The sequence below is a fragment of the Pagrus major genome, chromosome 8, assembly GCF_040436345.1.
Source record: "Pagrus major chromosome 8, Pma_NU_1.0".
Taxonomy (NCBI): domain Eukaryota; kingdom Metazoa; phylum Chordata; class Actinopteri; order Spariformes; family Sparidae; genus Pagrus; species Pagrus major.
The window spans coordinates 13676122-13690462 of record NC_133222.1 but is presented as its reverse complement, the minus strand read 5'-3'; positions in this window follow the sequence as shown (position 1 = coordinate 13690462).

Genomic DNA, 14341 nt, shown 5'->3' with positions numbered 1-14341 from the left:
GCAGCCCTCTGCCGTCTGTCAGCCCGGTGCAGCGAGGAGGAGGGAGGAGGGAGGGAGGGGGCGAGGGAGGGAACCACCTTTTTTTAAACCACCCCGTGTAATCTCAAATCCCGCGAGATCTTGTAAGGCGCGAAGAGACGAGCCCGGCACATCTCACACATGGATGTATTATATAACTGGATACCGGACCGGAAAATGGCGGGCCGTTGATTTCAACCATGGATCTATTATAAGTTATATAATACATCCATGATTTCAACGGAGTTGCCTGCCTGGCGCATACGCCGAAAAAGTTTCTGACTTCCGGGTTTACTTCCGCGTTATGGGGCCCATAGAGCATGCGCAGCATGGATGTATTATATATCCATGATCTCACAACGTCCCGTCATGAAGTGGAGCAGAAATCAGTTTTATAGTCAACAATAAACAAGATGGACGCTGCTAGTTTGTGCGCCAGGTTTTACCCAGAGACTTTTAACAAGGACAACTACTTGTGTAGATAGTTTGTAGCCAGATTATTCCAGGGTTAAAATAGTATAAAGATCAAATATTGATGTTAAACAGGCCTAATTTAAAGGTGCACTATGTTTAATTAAAGGAGAAAGATCTTCATTGACAGATTTTTTTTTATCTGCCTAAACAAACTGAATAAACAAACTCTCTTCATTTCATGACTGAATAAACAAACTGACCTTAAAGGACAACACACACACTTTGTTTATATTTGGCGGACCCTGCCACCTTTCTAGCCTCAAACAGTGTTTTGGGGACCTTATTTTCCTTATTTATTCAGTTAAGGAAAAAATAAATATTTCTGAGTTTGTATTCTTACCTCATTAATGTTGTAAAAATTAAAATTCTGATTTAAGATAAGTTTGTTTATAAATTATACAATTCTTAAATGACTAAACAAGCTGTTCTCAGAGGAAAATAAGGTCCGCAGAACCCTGTTTGTTTCTTTGATTTGTTTAGGCATAAAAAAATCAGTCAATGAAGATCTTTCTCTACTTCCCCAAAATTACGTAGTGCACCTTTAAAGGACAACACAATTTCATATGTTTTACTTTGTTTATATGTGGCGGACCCTGCCACCTTTCTAGCTTCAAACAGCTAGAAACCTTATTTTCCTCTGAGAACCTTTCCTCTTGAAAATTGAACTGAAGTGCATTACTTGAATAAAAGTACTGAGTTAGAATCCACCAATGATGTTTGACTGGTTTTAACAGACACCTGCCAACCAGTCAGACACAAGTATTTCTCAGGTATTGATGCAGAATCATCCCCCTGTAAAGCATTGGTGTCCAGGACTGAAAAAAAGACCTCTGCTGGGCTTTAAACTGTGCTGTAGGTCAAGCCGTTTGTCAGGCTGCCTAAGCTTTAAGTAGACTTTTAATCCTATTTCTCTTTGAACTAATGAAGGGTAATGGCCACCTCACGCCTACTACACAGTGTAACCTTGTCCCTCAACTAAATGGAGTGGCCTAAACTAACAAGCCACAGGTTACACAACCTGTTGTTCTCTGATGGTTTGAATGTATGTCACTGTTGCCTCTCTCAGGTAAGGAACAATAGGATGTTTCAAAATGTATTTATCTGTCTGGAATTGATCTTTGGAGAAAGAAAACCCAAGATTCCCACAAAGATTCTCTGTTTATATACCAATGTTGATGATCAGCGTGGCCCAATGTGCAAGAAAGGGCTTTCTGCCTGCTGGTGATCCGCCACATCAGCTTGTGCCCTTTTTATGTCTTTCAAACAAAAAGAAATGGCAAGCTCGACGCAAAAGTCTTCTAAGTTTAATCTGTGCTGACCCAAAAAAATCACAAAATAACAACCTTCAAAGCTGAAGAGGGGATACGGATGAAACTTGCCTGGTTTCTTTCTGCTGCTGTGCATTATTAACAGTATTATCTACTTATCTGAGTGTATCTAGAGTGCTGACGACTTCATTTGTTTTTTCGTCTTTCATTTCCCCCCTCCCGACCCTGGCCGGGTCTGGCACTGGTCATATGCTCATTGATGTGGGACTTCTGGACTCTGCCAGTTATAAGGGCCTTAACCAAATAGAAAAAGTTTAAAACAATATTGTATGAATATTAGAAATTATTTTATGTAATCATTAGGACTCTAGTAGTAAATAGTCATTTATTGGAAGTTTCTGATAAAATGTAAATTAGCATATATTTGGCATTATCACATACAACTGGGGGGGGGGGGGGAGTCTCTGACTCTTTCCTTTTGTATCTTCTGGAAAAGTAAGAAAACAGTAAGTCAAACTTTACTTTAAAATCTTTACAGTGAGACTGGAAGGGAAAGAAATAATTGAGAAGTCATTCATTTGTAAGTTGTCTCTGCAAATGTAAACTGTCTTCATTTGCTTCTTTAAACAGTCTCAGTAAATGTTTTGTGTTGGTGGTTTTTCAGCCATGCAGATGCACAAATGTTTCTAATGTCACGTAAACACAGAGGCTACAGGGAATGTCTTACCATCCACTCCACTAGACACAGACATTGTGTTATAGTTAAAGCCTTTGCCAGCGACTAACTATTTCTCATAAAGTCTCTCAGGTGCACTAAAATGCCAGGATTAACTAATGTTTTGTTTCACCTTGATACATTCCTTTACTGGGATTGGGATAAACAGGATGATATAACAACTTGATCAGGACAGCACAAGTGTTTGAGGTTAACAAAAGGTCATGAAAGGAAACCTTCTCAAAGCATTCCTCAAGAAGAGCACGTTCTTTAATCTTACTGTACAAATTGGGAGACAGTTACTGCAGATTCGGTTCCAAGTTTGATTAAATCTTAGATTGTGTAACATTTTTACCTATAGGATGTTTTATTGTCACCACATATATCAATAGAAATTCTTCTTAAATCATGCACAGTTTAGATCTTTTTGAGGTTTCTGTAATTATTTCATTAAAAGGGCGAATATAACCCATATATATAATCCACCCTGAGGTTGATGGTTATGGTTCAGAGTGAAATATCTCTACACTTATTGGATGAATTTGGACATTCAAGGTCCCTCAAGGATACATTCTTAGACATGAGTGATTCTGGCTTTTCCTCGAGTGCCATCAGCAGGTAGAATTTAACACAGTTAACACAAATTAATAATGCAGAATATGTTTTCACTTATGCTGCTGGGTCAAAGAAAAGTCCATTTTTTTGTGTCAATATCAAATTAAATGCACAAACATACAGATACAAAGCATATTAAAACCAGATTTGAGCCAGATTGAAGATCTGACACATGGATGCATAAGGGGTTTCTACATGAAAACTCTAGTAAAGCATGTTTTTATGTTGTTATTATATTATATATATTAACTTTTAATAATTTCCTGTCCCAAATTGACCACAGAATCAGTCAGTGGAGCCGAACCATCACAGTTCAGGTTAAATCCAACCTGGTGTTGTCATTATGAGCTACTTATTGATTACACTCTATGTTCCTGGATCCCTCTGTTACATGCTCCCCCTCTGCTGGCCAGGATGTGTCACTGTGGCTGATGCTTGGCCTCCTACAGGGGACTGTGACCATGTACAGGGTGTTGTCCAAACTCATGAACGAGTTTGGACAACACCAAACACATGGTCTGTGCAAAGTCAGACTGGCCAGGCATACATGTAGCTGCTGACAAAACTGAAATGGTGTACGCCAAGCAACACGACAGCTTACTCTCCAGAAGAACCACTCGATCTTTCACACAGGACAGAACAGACGGTCTTTCTCTTACTGAAATCTGCATCACTTGTCCACTTTTTAGGGTTTTGAAAGTACTATCAATTAGGGAATGGTGTTATACTTAAGTTACACTTTATACATTAATTGATATGCAACACAATTTGCATTCCTCTGAAATAAAAGTTTATAACAGGACCACACATTTGTTTCTTTTGTTTTTTTTATGTTTGTATTGTTTAAAGAAGTTGAGATTAACAAAAAATTAACAAATCATGATTTTGTTCATGCTCCATCCTCTAGGTTGTAAATGTGTCCAATAACATTGGGTCATGCAACAACATAGTTGTGTTGTTAAGGATCAAGACTCAGCAATGTTTTGGGTTTTTTTCTGTCTTAGGTCGGGAAAAATCTTTTTCTTAAAATAGTTTGTTCAGCATTTGTCAAGAACTGATCTGTAAACAAGACGAGGGGTCTACACTCATGCTAATAGCTCTGTGAGGCTTTTCTTAGGTTGCTTTGAGCTTAATGAAAATCTAGGCATCGTCCACTGGGTGGTGCTTGACACCGAACAAACCTCTGCTGGGGGGGAACAGGGTAAGATGAGCCACTTTTTACATTTGATGATTTTACAGCAAAATAAAAGTGTATCTGCGTCTAATAATTGTCACTTTGCACTTGCTAGAGGTGCTCCAAAGTATATAATTAGGCCACACGCACATGCACAAAGAAAAACAAGCTGTTTACAGACTTGTGACAACGTATTTTCCAGGTAATAAGAGGGTTTTTAAAAAGCTTGTTTAGTTTAAGAACTAGACTGTGAACATTTCCCACAGATGTATTGGATTAGAAGTATAAATTTGCAACTCTACACTGCAAAAGAAATGGAACCCAAAGAAGGTGACGAGGGAGAGTGATACACACTGTGTCATGATTTGCAGTTTTTGTGTGGATTTTCTGTGCTTGGTGTGTTTTGCTTTTGCCTGTGTGTGTTTCAGAGGTGCAACAGAGGCTGGATGTGGCTTTCCTGGAGGGCTGGAGTTTTCGACTCTACTACGTGGTAGATCATACCTTTCAGCCTCTAGTTGATTTTTGTATGTTTGTATCTTTGCTCTCCAACCATCAACAATACAGACCCAACCCCAATCTCTTTGTCTCACCCCTTTAAGTGTATAGTGCATGTTCACAGTGTTATTTCATTTGTGGTGTATTTTGCATATGTTGATTTGTAATAAAGTTACAAGAAAAACAATAACTGTGACTGTGGAGCCAAACCACATAATACATCCAAGCAAAAGGTTTAAGAAGCTGGAGGGCTGTAACTTTGCTTCTCTAGCTCAGCCCTCCACTCATCATGGGACTCACAGTCCTCACGGTACCAGTTATCAAAGTACTGATGATGTGATGGGGCTTTCTGTCTTTCTTGCATTTTCTGCAAGGGATCACATCTGTCTTCTTTATATATTTTCTTTTGACATTTCCTGTGAGCTCCCTCTCCTGTTTTCCCTTCCTGTATTGTTGAGTGGTGTGTGGAACAGCTTGACTGTGTCCAGCTGTGTCCTCACTTGCTGTCCTTTCGACTTGAGTTAATGAAGTGCGTTGAACATATACTTAAGTTCGATCAAATGCATGGTGAATATCCATCCTAAGAATTAGCTAGTTCAGTACAACATTAAGGTATTTTTTATTTTAGGTGGGTGATAAGTAATGAAGATTTGTAACTGCATCGTGCACAGTGATACAGACGAGCAGATGTGTAAACACTAGTCTCTGCTACAGTAGTTGTCTAGTACAACATTTTGCCATGTTCACACACACAATCACACGGACTTGCAAAGTGAAAACATTACATAAATCAAGCAATTTAATTATGCTACAATCTGTAATTGTTATTTCCATTACAGTATTACAAACAACTGCTGTGTAGCCTAAACTTCTGTATCTTATAGAAGATTGGAAAAAAAAACTAAAAACCTAAAAATAATGTCAGTGCCTCAAAAAATTGAGACACTTTCTAAAAATAATTACTGGTGACATGCCATTACAGGTCACTATAACATCAACAGCATTTTTAGATTCCCATATCGGATCATTTCTGGAAGTTCGTTACTGTATTTTCATCTTTAATCAAAAGAGAATTGTCCTTTCTGTTTATTTTTGCCTGGTTTTCAGTTGAGCATCAGTTTATTGACTGTAAATTAAAATATATTATAATGATATGATTTTTTTAACACAAAAAACAGTTCTGCCAGATCCTTTGCAAGCGCTGGGAAATGTTATTAATTTCAGCCTACATCCTCAGCAATGAGGCAAAATGCACCTTTACTGACAACCTGGTCAGGGGAGTTCATGACTGATGCTGAAGGTGCTCCTAAGACATGGTGCAAACCAGACAACAAAACCTTAACAGAAAAGCTGCTGATCCAGTCCGAAAAATGGTAAACTGGTGTTGCGGCTAGATATGCATAGGATTTATGTGACCTGACCATTAGTGACAAATGTCATCTATCAAACTCTCAGTTCATTGCAGTTCACAATATCCTCTCAACACAACACAACCCATCTTGTTATTTTGTATCAGACAGGGTTTTCTTTTCACTGCTGGTTCACCAACTTTGTAACCTTGTTTTTTTCAGTTTCAGTTTGTTGTTACAGTTGCTTCAGCACAATGAACCTTTCTATACTCTATACTATACTACTACATGAGCACACACATATCAGAGCTTTTTTTATCACTTTTGGTACTTACCTGAATCCACTGCTACAGGAAATTGTGTAAACTTCACATGGTAATGCTACAGAAGAGTCCAGAGTAGTTGTAGGCAGAACACATTTATCTGTGGTGCCATCTAGTGTCAAGTGAGTGCAATTAACATTAAGTTGATCTAGGTGGGTAACCTGAACAGAGCAGTACATTTTTCATAACAGCGGCAGCCTTGTCCTAAAATAAGACTCAATTTTCCAAAAAATGAAAAAAACAGAGCCATAAAAACCATACCTGGTATAGTGTTGTTGTTTTTTTAACATTACATTACACTGCATATAACATTATCCTTTTTAGAAACCTTCACATTCATAACCTGCCAATTATTTATGACACAAAGATGGGAGAAAACAACACTAAACAGGTTGTTGATTGATCAGTAGCTTTCACAGCAAACTCAACACTTTGTATACACTCTCTACCTCTCGTCATTGATATACTGTATATCTACAGGTGATGACCAGGTCATAGAAAGATTTTTTTTCACTCCCAGAGTATTTTATTTGAATACTTGTCAGGGACTTCAAGAATACAGTTAACATTTAAATGCAAAAACCATAGAATAAAAATGTATAAAATATAAACATAATTTTGTGTTAGAAATATATTATTTTGTGTTTTCTGTCCTATTAATGAACTCACAACCCCTAAGATTTATCTTGGGACTAAATTTTAGGGGCCCTGACCACTAGGATAAAAAACACAGCTCCAATCCACTTTACAGTACAGTATCAGTAAACACTGGGTTAGGTATTTACCATTGGCAGGACTTAAGGCCACTTACATCCCATCCATATATTCAGATTTTAAAAAATACTGTTTGCATATTATTGGCCTATTTCATATGGTTAAAGGAAGGACATTGAATCACACACCTCAATGGCTGGGAGTGTAGGAGTACCGGTGATCCTACCGGCAGCCCTCACCACCTTCTGCAGGGCCTTCTGGTCTGAGGCATTACCGTTCTCATACCATATGGAGATGTAGCTGGTCATTATGCTCTCCGCAGTGCCCCTGTGGAAAGTGATGAGGATGGGAGGAGGAAGATGTGCTCTTCTGAGCCATTGCAGGAAGTGGAGCCGCTGGTGACTTTCATGATCAAAGCAGATGTGTGCTGGGACCAGGTCAGGTTGTTGGTAATGTTCCCCTTCCAGGAACTTGGGTCTCTAGACGATCTCCACAGCAACGAGTCTATGTAGAGAGGAGTGTGGGTGGCCTGCTTCCTCCTGAAGTCGACTGTGATCTTCTTTGTTTTGCCGACATTAAGATCCAGATTGTTGCGGTTACACCAGTTCACCAGATGTTTCACCTCCTCCCTGTACGCCAGCTCCTCTTTGTCGCGGATGAGGCTCTCCACTGTTGTGTTGTCTGCATACTTAAAGATGTGATTTGTATCGAACCTCACACAACAATCCTGGGTCATCAGGATAAAGAGTAGTGGGCTCAGCACGCAGCCCTGTGGTGAGCCAGTGCTCAGCAGGATGGTGTTGGAGTTGTTCCCACAGGTATGGACTGGGACCTGTCAGTGAGAGTCCAGTATCCAGTTGCACATGGGGGGACTCAGACCCAGTGGACCCAGTTTGCTAACAACTGCTGGGGGATATGTATGTATGTATGCATGCATATGTATGTATGTATGTATGTATGTATGTATAGCACGGTGGCGCAGTGGTTAGCACTCTTAGTAGCTACCAAAAATAAGACATGAAAGGAAAAGTGGCGCTGAAGGAGAGGTCCGCCCAGGGCGTCATGCAAGCTAGAACCGCCACTGTGTACATTGTATGATATGTGATCAAATACAGATTCTTCTATGTATATGTGCAAGCCTATATGCATGAGAGTATGCATGTATGTGCAAGTGCTTAGTACCAGTGATGTATGCCATTTCCAAATGTTTTGTGCTGTTCCTGATGTTGGGTTAACACAATGGTGACAGAAAATGTCTTATCACACACCCTGCAAGACTAAGATATCATGTTGTAGTTAGAGCCTTTGTCAGCATAAATTTATCCAATATGACTATTTCCCATGTAGTCTCTATCAGGCATGCATTAAAATGGCAGGATAAGATATTTTTGTGTGTGTTTTATTAGAATGAGAAAAGCAATTCATACATCATTAATTCAACAAACCAAAATGATAAATACATATCTACTGTAACATCTTATTTTACAGAGGTGATCCTAAAATGATTTGACACGGAACAGTCGCTCTTTGTTGTTTATTGCAATTATATTGAAGTTATAACCACTCATTGTGTTCACATAAAAATACATTCTTCCTTTAGTGGTTAATGATTAAGCATCAAAAGGGAACACCTTTGATATGGATAGCTAAAAGAGTTTCACTTCTTCAAAACAGTCTCAAGAGGAGCACGTTTCTCAAGATTCTCAGGGTCAATCTTAAGGTTGGTAAAACTTTGATCTTGCTGTACAGAGACATACTGGGAGTGCATTGGTTTCAAGTTTTATTAAGTCTTTCGAATTTATATTACATTGTGTGTAGGGGAGAGTCGCCACAATTGTAAAGTTTTTCACTTTTCACTTTTGACTCTTTTACACTTTTGACTCTTTTACTCAGACATATTTTTGCCTAAATATATCGGCTAATATTTTTAGGCAAACGACCTACATGTGTCTGCCATCACAAACCACTTAAAGTTTTTCATAAGAGAAAACAAGTGGTGAGGAATTAAATCAAAAGTGGACGCTCTCTGATGGTACAAATTAGTCTTGATTTTAACTGTACGGTTGTAACACAGTTAAAAGAAAAACAGCTTTAAACAAATAGCTTTCATGGCAAATCAAGAATCTCTCAGTCAAGGAACTATTTTTATTTCTTACTCAAGATGTGATCAGATAACGTACACAACATAGTTATAGGCTCATTCAAGATGAACTGTGCTTCGACTGGAAAGTGGATGAGATCAGGCAGCAGCAGCAGCAGCAGCAGGTTCAGAGGCAAGAGGCTGACATCAAGTCAGACAGTTTTCCAGCAGCTTGGAGTCAGTACAGGAAGTCACAGAAACACTCACATCCTATTAGATCTCATTCTGATTGATATAAATGTTGTCAGACACATTTATCAGTCTGTAAACATTCTTCAGTTGTTGTTAATTATGACACTATTACAACTCTGCACAGGCCATCTGTTCATGGATCAACCTCCATTTTACATACATTTTCACATAAATCAGCTTTATATCAGTTTGCTGCTGTTCATAAATCATCTGAGCAGACCTGTCCCTCTCTGACTACATTAATAAGATGTGGGCTATTTAGTCTCCACACCGGCCACACAGCATGTCTTCTGTTAACAGACTAGACTAAACTTTAAAAATCAGACCAATCAGATCAAATCTCTCATTCAGCAAAAATAAATAGTTTCCACAAAATGTCATATAGTTGAGTCAACATCTAAACCCATCAGCTGTAAGATCAGACGACAGACCATCATGATACACAGACTCATATAGGAAAACATTACCAGTCGGTGCTGCTGCTGTCACCTAATTACAATGAGCAATAACATTGTGCTGAAATGTGTTATTGTGTTTTCCATCACAACAAACAAATATTATGCAGCTCAATAACTGAATTCTTTGGAAACCCATTTCTGCCTGGGTGGTGAAAAAAATATCCTGTAGTTCATTATTATGAGACACATAATAAAATGTTTCAGTATTTCAAAATAATGCCAGTACCTCATAAAAATTAGACACTTTTTGAGAAGATACAAAGTAATTGCTTAGCAAAAGTAAGTCATTTTTTGAGATACTAAGTTATTATTTTGAGATATTTAGTCATTGTTTCAATAAAGTTTCTCATTATAATGACTCACAGGATTGTTTTTGTTGTTGTTTTGAACACATTAGCAGAGATGAGATTCCCTAACATACCAACCCTGCTGAAAATCGTTTTTAGTTTCCTATAGATACCTGATCATCTGATGATTATTGTATAAGCATGTTTTATTCAAAGAGAGTTGTCCTTTCTGCTAACTGTTGCCTGATTTTCAGTTGAAGCATCTGTTTAAGAGGATAATAAATGTAGATTCAAATATACTTAATAATAGTTTGTTTTTATTATGTTTGCCAAAACTTTTCTTAGTTCTGGGAAATGTCATTCATTTCCAGCTATATCCTGCCCTAACCATGCTCAGCAATGAGGCTTAAAGAGTGCCTTTATGACCCAAGCCTCACCCTAACTGCGATCCATCAAAAATGTTACTTCTAAACAACACGATAAAGAGCCTTGCATTGTCATGAATTCACATGTTATATGACTTTTCTTATTTATTTTTTCTTTTATGCAGAATTGGAGATGTCACAGAAAAAAGCCTGGTTCTCCGAAGTGAAGAGTGAATTTGTCAAGAGTCCTCTTGCGTCAAATGTGTTATTTGGCCTCTTCCTTACTGGCTTGGAGAAGTTTGTGGAATATGAGTTTGTATGTCCTTGTGATCCCACATGGAATGGTCCATTTGCATCCGTTTTTTTTGTTCTTCCTGCACTTCTGGTCTCTATGCTGATAATAAACATTCGAGGATGCCAGGATGTGGTGTGGTCAGGGCTCATCAGCAGTGTCGCTACAATGATATGGTTCACCCTGGTCTTCATGGATGGTAACTACCTTGTCTGTGCAATGACAAACTGGTCAGGGACGTATGTAACTGTTCCTGAAGCTGCTCCTCGGAAATGGTGCAAACCAGCCAACACAACCTCATCAGATGCACTGAGTTTACTAAGTCAGGAATGGTTTACTTTGTCACAGGTAAGGAAAAATGTGATGTCTCTAAAAATTCTTTGTTTGGCATTTTTCAGGAACTGATCTGCAAACAAGATGATAAGACTAAGCATGCTAACATGCTAAGAGAGAAAATGCTAACATACTTTTGATTTGCATGCATAATTTTTACCATGTGCACCACCTTAGTTTAGCCTTTAAGAATGCTAACATTATTTATTTAGCACTATATTAAACAAAAACACATTTTGACCTGATGATGGCAGTAGATACTAATTACAATTCACCCTGAGGAGATCTCAATGTGCATGCAACAGTTAACAAAAAACACAAATGTCAACCTCAAGGTGTAGCTAGAGGGGAACACAGAGGATCACCAGTCATTATCGTCTTGGAACCATGAATGTCTGTGTCTATTAGATGTTGAAAACTTTGACAGGATAGGTAAAAACTTTGACCCACTTGGGGCACCAGGGGAAAAGTTGGGGGAACCAAAGTCAGTAGGATTCATCCTTCAACAGTTTAATAAGCTGTTTTATTTTCACTTGTCTTTTCTTTGTTTATTCTTTGACCTGTCGTTTAGGGCATTGGATTGGTGTTCATCACAGTCCTCGCTGTTGTATATTCGCTGTGTACTATAATTTCATGTTGCTGCGGAGAGAAAGAAGATCCAGACGAAGGAGGATATCAATCATCTGGTCAAGCTATGAGAGAGTTGTAAAAGAATCTGGATCAGGCAGCATCTGTTCCGTGTCTGCAAAAAAACGACCAGGACACAAATGTTTAAAAAGAAAACAGAAACAATTTAAACTAGAGAGAATCTTGCAATGGGATAACAAGCCATGACACTGAAGCACTGTGTAACATTAAATGTAACACACACACACACACACACACACACACACACACACACACACACACACACACACACGCACACACACATATGCACACACACGCACCAACAAGGCTTTGAAGATCATAGAATTATATATAAATATATAATTATATCATTTACTAAAAGTACAAATCTTGGGTAAAGCTTAGAAAAACCTTTGATTGGCATCATCACATTGCTTTATTGATAGAAGCAAATCGACTGTGTCATTTTGGCAAAACTAAATATAGTTTGATCTGCATCAAGAGATTTGTGACTGGACTCTTTTCCCAAAACATTTCTGATTCCAACTAATTCATCTGGGAGGACACATGATGTAAAAATCTTGGAAGTGGGGACGGGTTTGTTGTGTCATGTCAAATATCTTGTAAATAAATAAGTCATTGAGAAACACAACAACTACATGAGACATGAGGCTATTAAAACTATCAACAGGAGATATTTTACTTTAATAAAGATTTTTTTTTAACATAAGTTTATGAACAAAGACTTTCCCAGTCACAATTATATAAAAGAAATAAAACTGGAATACATTTTGATAATCCTAGTTTGCTCCTGAACTATTCATTGTGATTTTAATAAGTATATAAGGAATTCAATCTTATTTTGTTTGGGGTTTTTTTGTCGTGTCAAGGTTTTACAAGTTCCTAAATAAAGCAAGGCTGTAAATATAAGAGTTGAAAAGGTAATGCTAATGCTTATTGTCTGTTGATGAAGAGTTTATGCACATCACATAAGTTTAATAAAGATGTTTTGATCCCATTTGGATCTTCATCAGGACTATCTGAAAAATGGAAACCACGCATATTTATACATCAGGGACACCAATAGGTTGACAAGCTCTATGATGGCAGGTGTGGTGAACCATCCAAACATACAAAACAATTAAATAATCAGTAAATAGAAAAAGGAACATTGATACGTAGTGTTGAAACATCAAATATACATTGTCTATGTTACCTTATATCAAATTCATCAGCTCATAAATCAAGAACCAAATTATCTACGTTCATAAATATATTAAAGTAAAATAAGAGAGAAAAAGAGGTGATGAAATTAATAAAACATTTATATATAAGATAAACAAACGTCTTGACTAAACTTCTGTGGCAAATGCTTTTTGTTTTTCTCATTTTGTGTATCACAATATTCCACATTTCCTGTAACCAGTCTCAGTGCATCTTTTATGTGATAATTTGATCCTTTTTAGATTTAAAATGTCTAATCAAAACAAAGAAAGTGAAATAATAATAATATGTAATATGTACTTCCTTTCTATATATGCATTTATTGTATCATGAATAAATAAACATTTTTAAATGACAGTTACTTTGCTTTTTGTCTTTAATAACTGAAGGAATTGTTTCTGATTAATACATTATTTGATCTCTTTCAGTTTTTACTGGGAATCTACAATTAGTTCCAGATGCTACACCTTAAAAACATATTTTAATCATCATGTTCAGATCATGTTTACATTTTCCACATCTGTAAGTCAGATATAAGCTAACACATTCCTTATTTATGATTTTTAAAGAAAATTCTGGCCTTTTTTACAGAGAACTTACACTTGTTTAATGAGTGATCTCTTTTAGTAAATCCCACAAAAATGTGAAATCAAAACGAGGTAGAAAAAGCCTGAACTAAAAATGTATTTTAAATCAATAACACTGTTGAATGTATCAGAGTTAGCTCACTAATACATATTGCACTTGAGTATTTGTTACAGACACAATTCAATTCAATTCGATTCAAAGGGGCTTTATTGGCATAAAGTTAAACAACAATGTTGCCAAAGCATCTATCCGAACACTCGGACATAACATAACAAATAACAACACAACACAACACCAAGATTGATTTACATTAATTATATATAAATTTAATCTTCTTTCTTTTGAGTTGTTAGAAATACTGTTGGCATGTTAGAGTTATAAGCTTAAATCATGTCAAAGAAATATGTTTTACAATTTATACAATATTTTTCCAAATGCTGTCAAATTTAGCAACATCACACACAGAGATAACAGCTGACTTAATGTTTGGTAATGCTCAGATTTCACACACAAAACCAACATTTTATTTTAATGTCATTCATGTTTAACTTTTCTCCCCACAAACATCATCCTCCACAGTAACCTTACAATGGAAATGCAGGTGAATGTCATAATAAGTACAACTGTCAACAAAGCAGCGATGACATCCAAGGACTTGTAAACAAACCAGGACATTTTGTGGGACTGTGT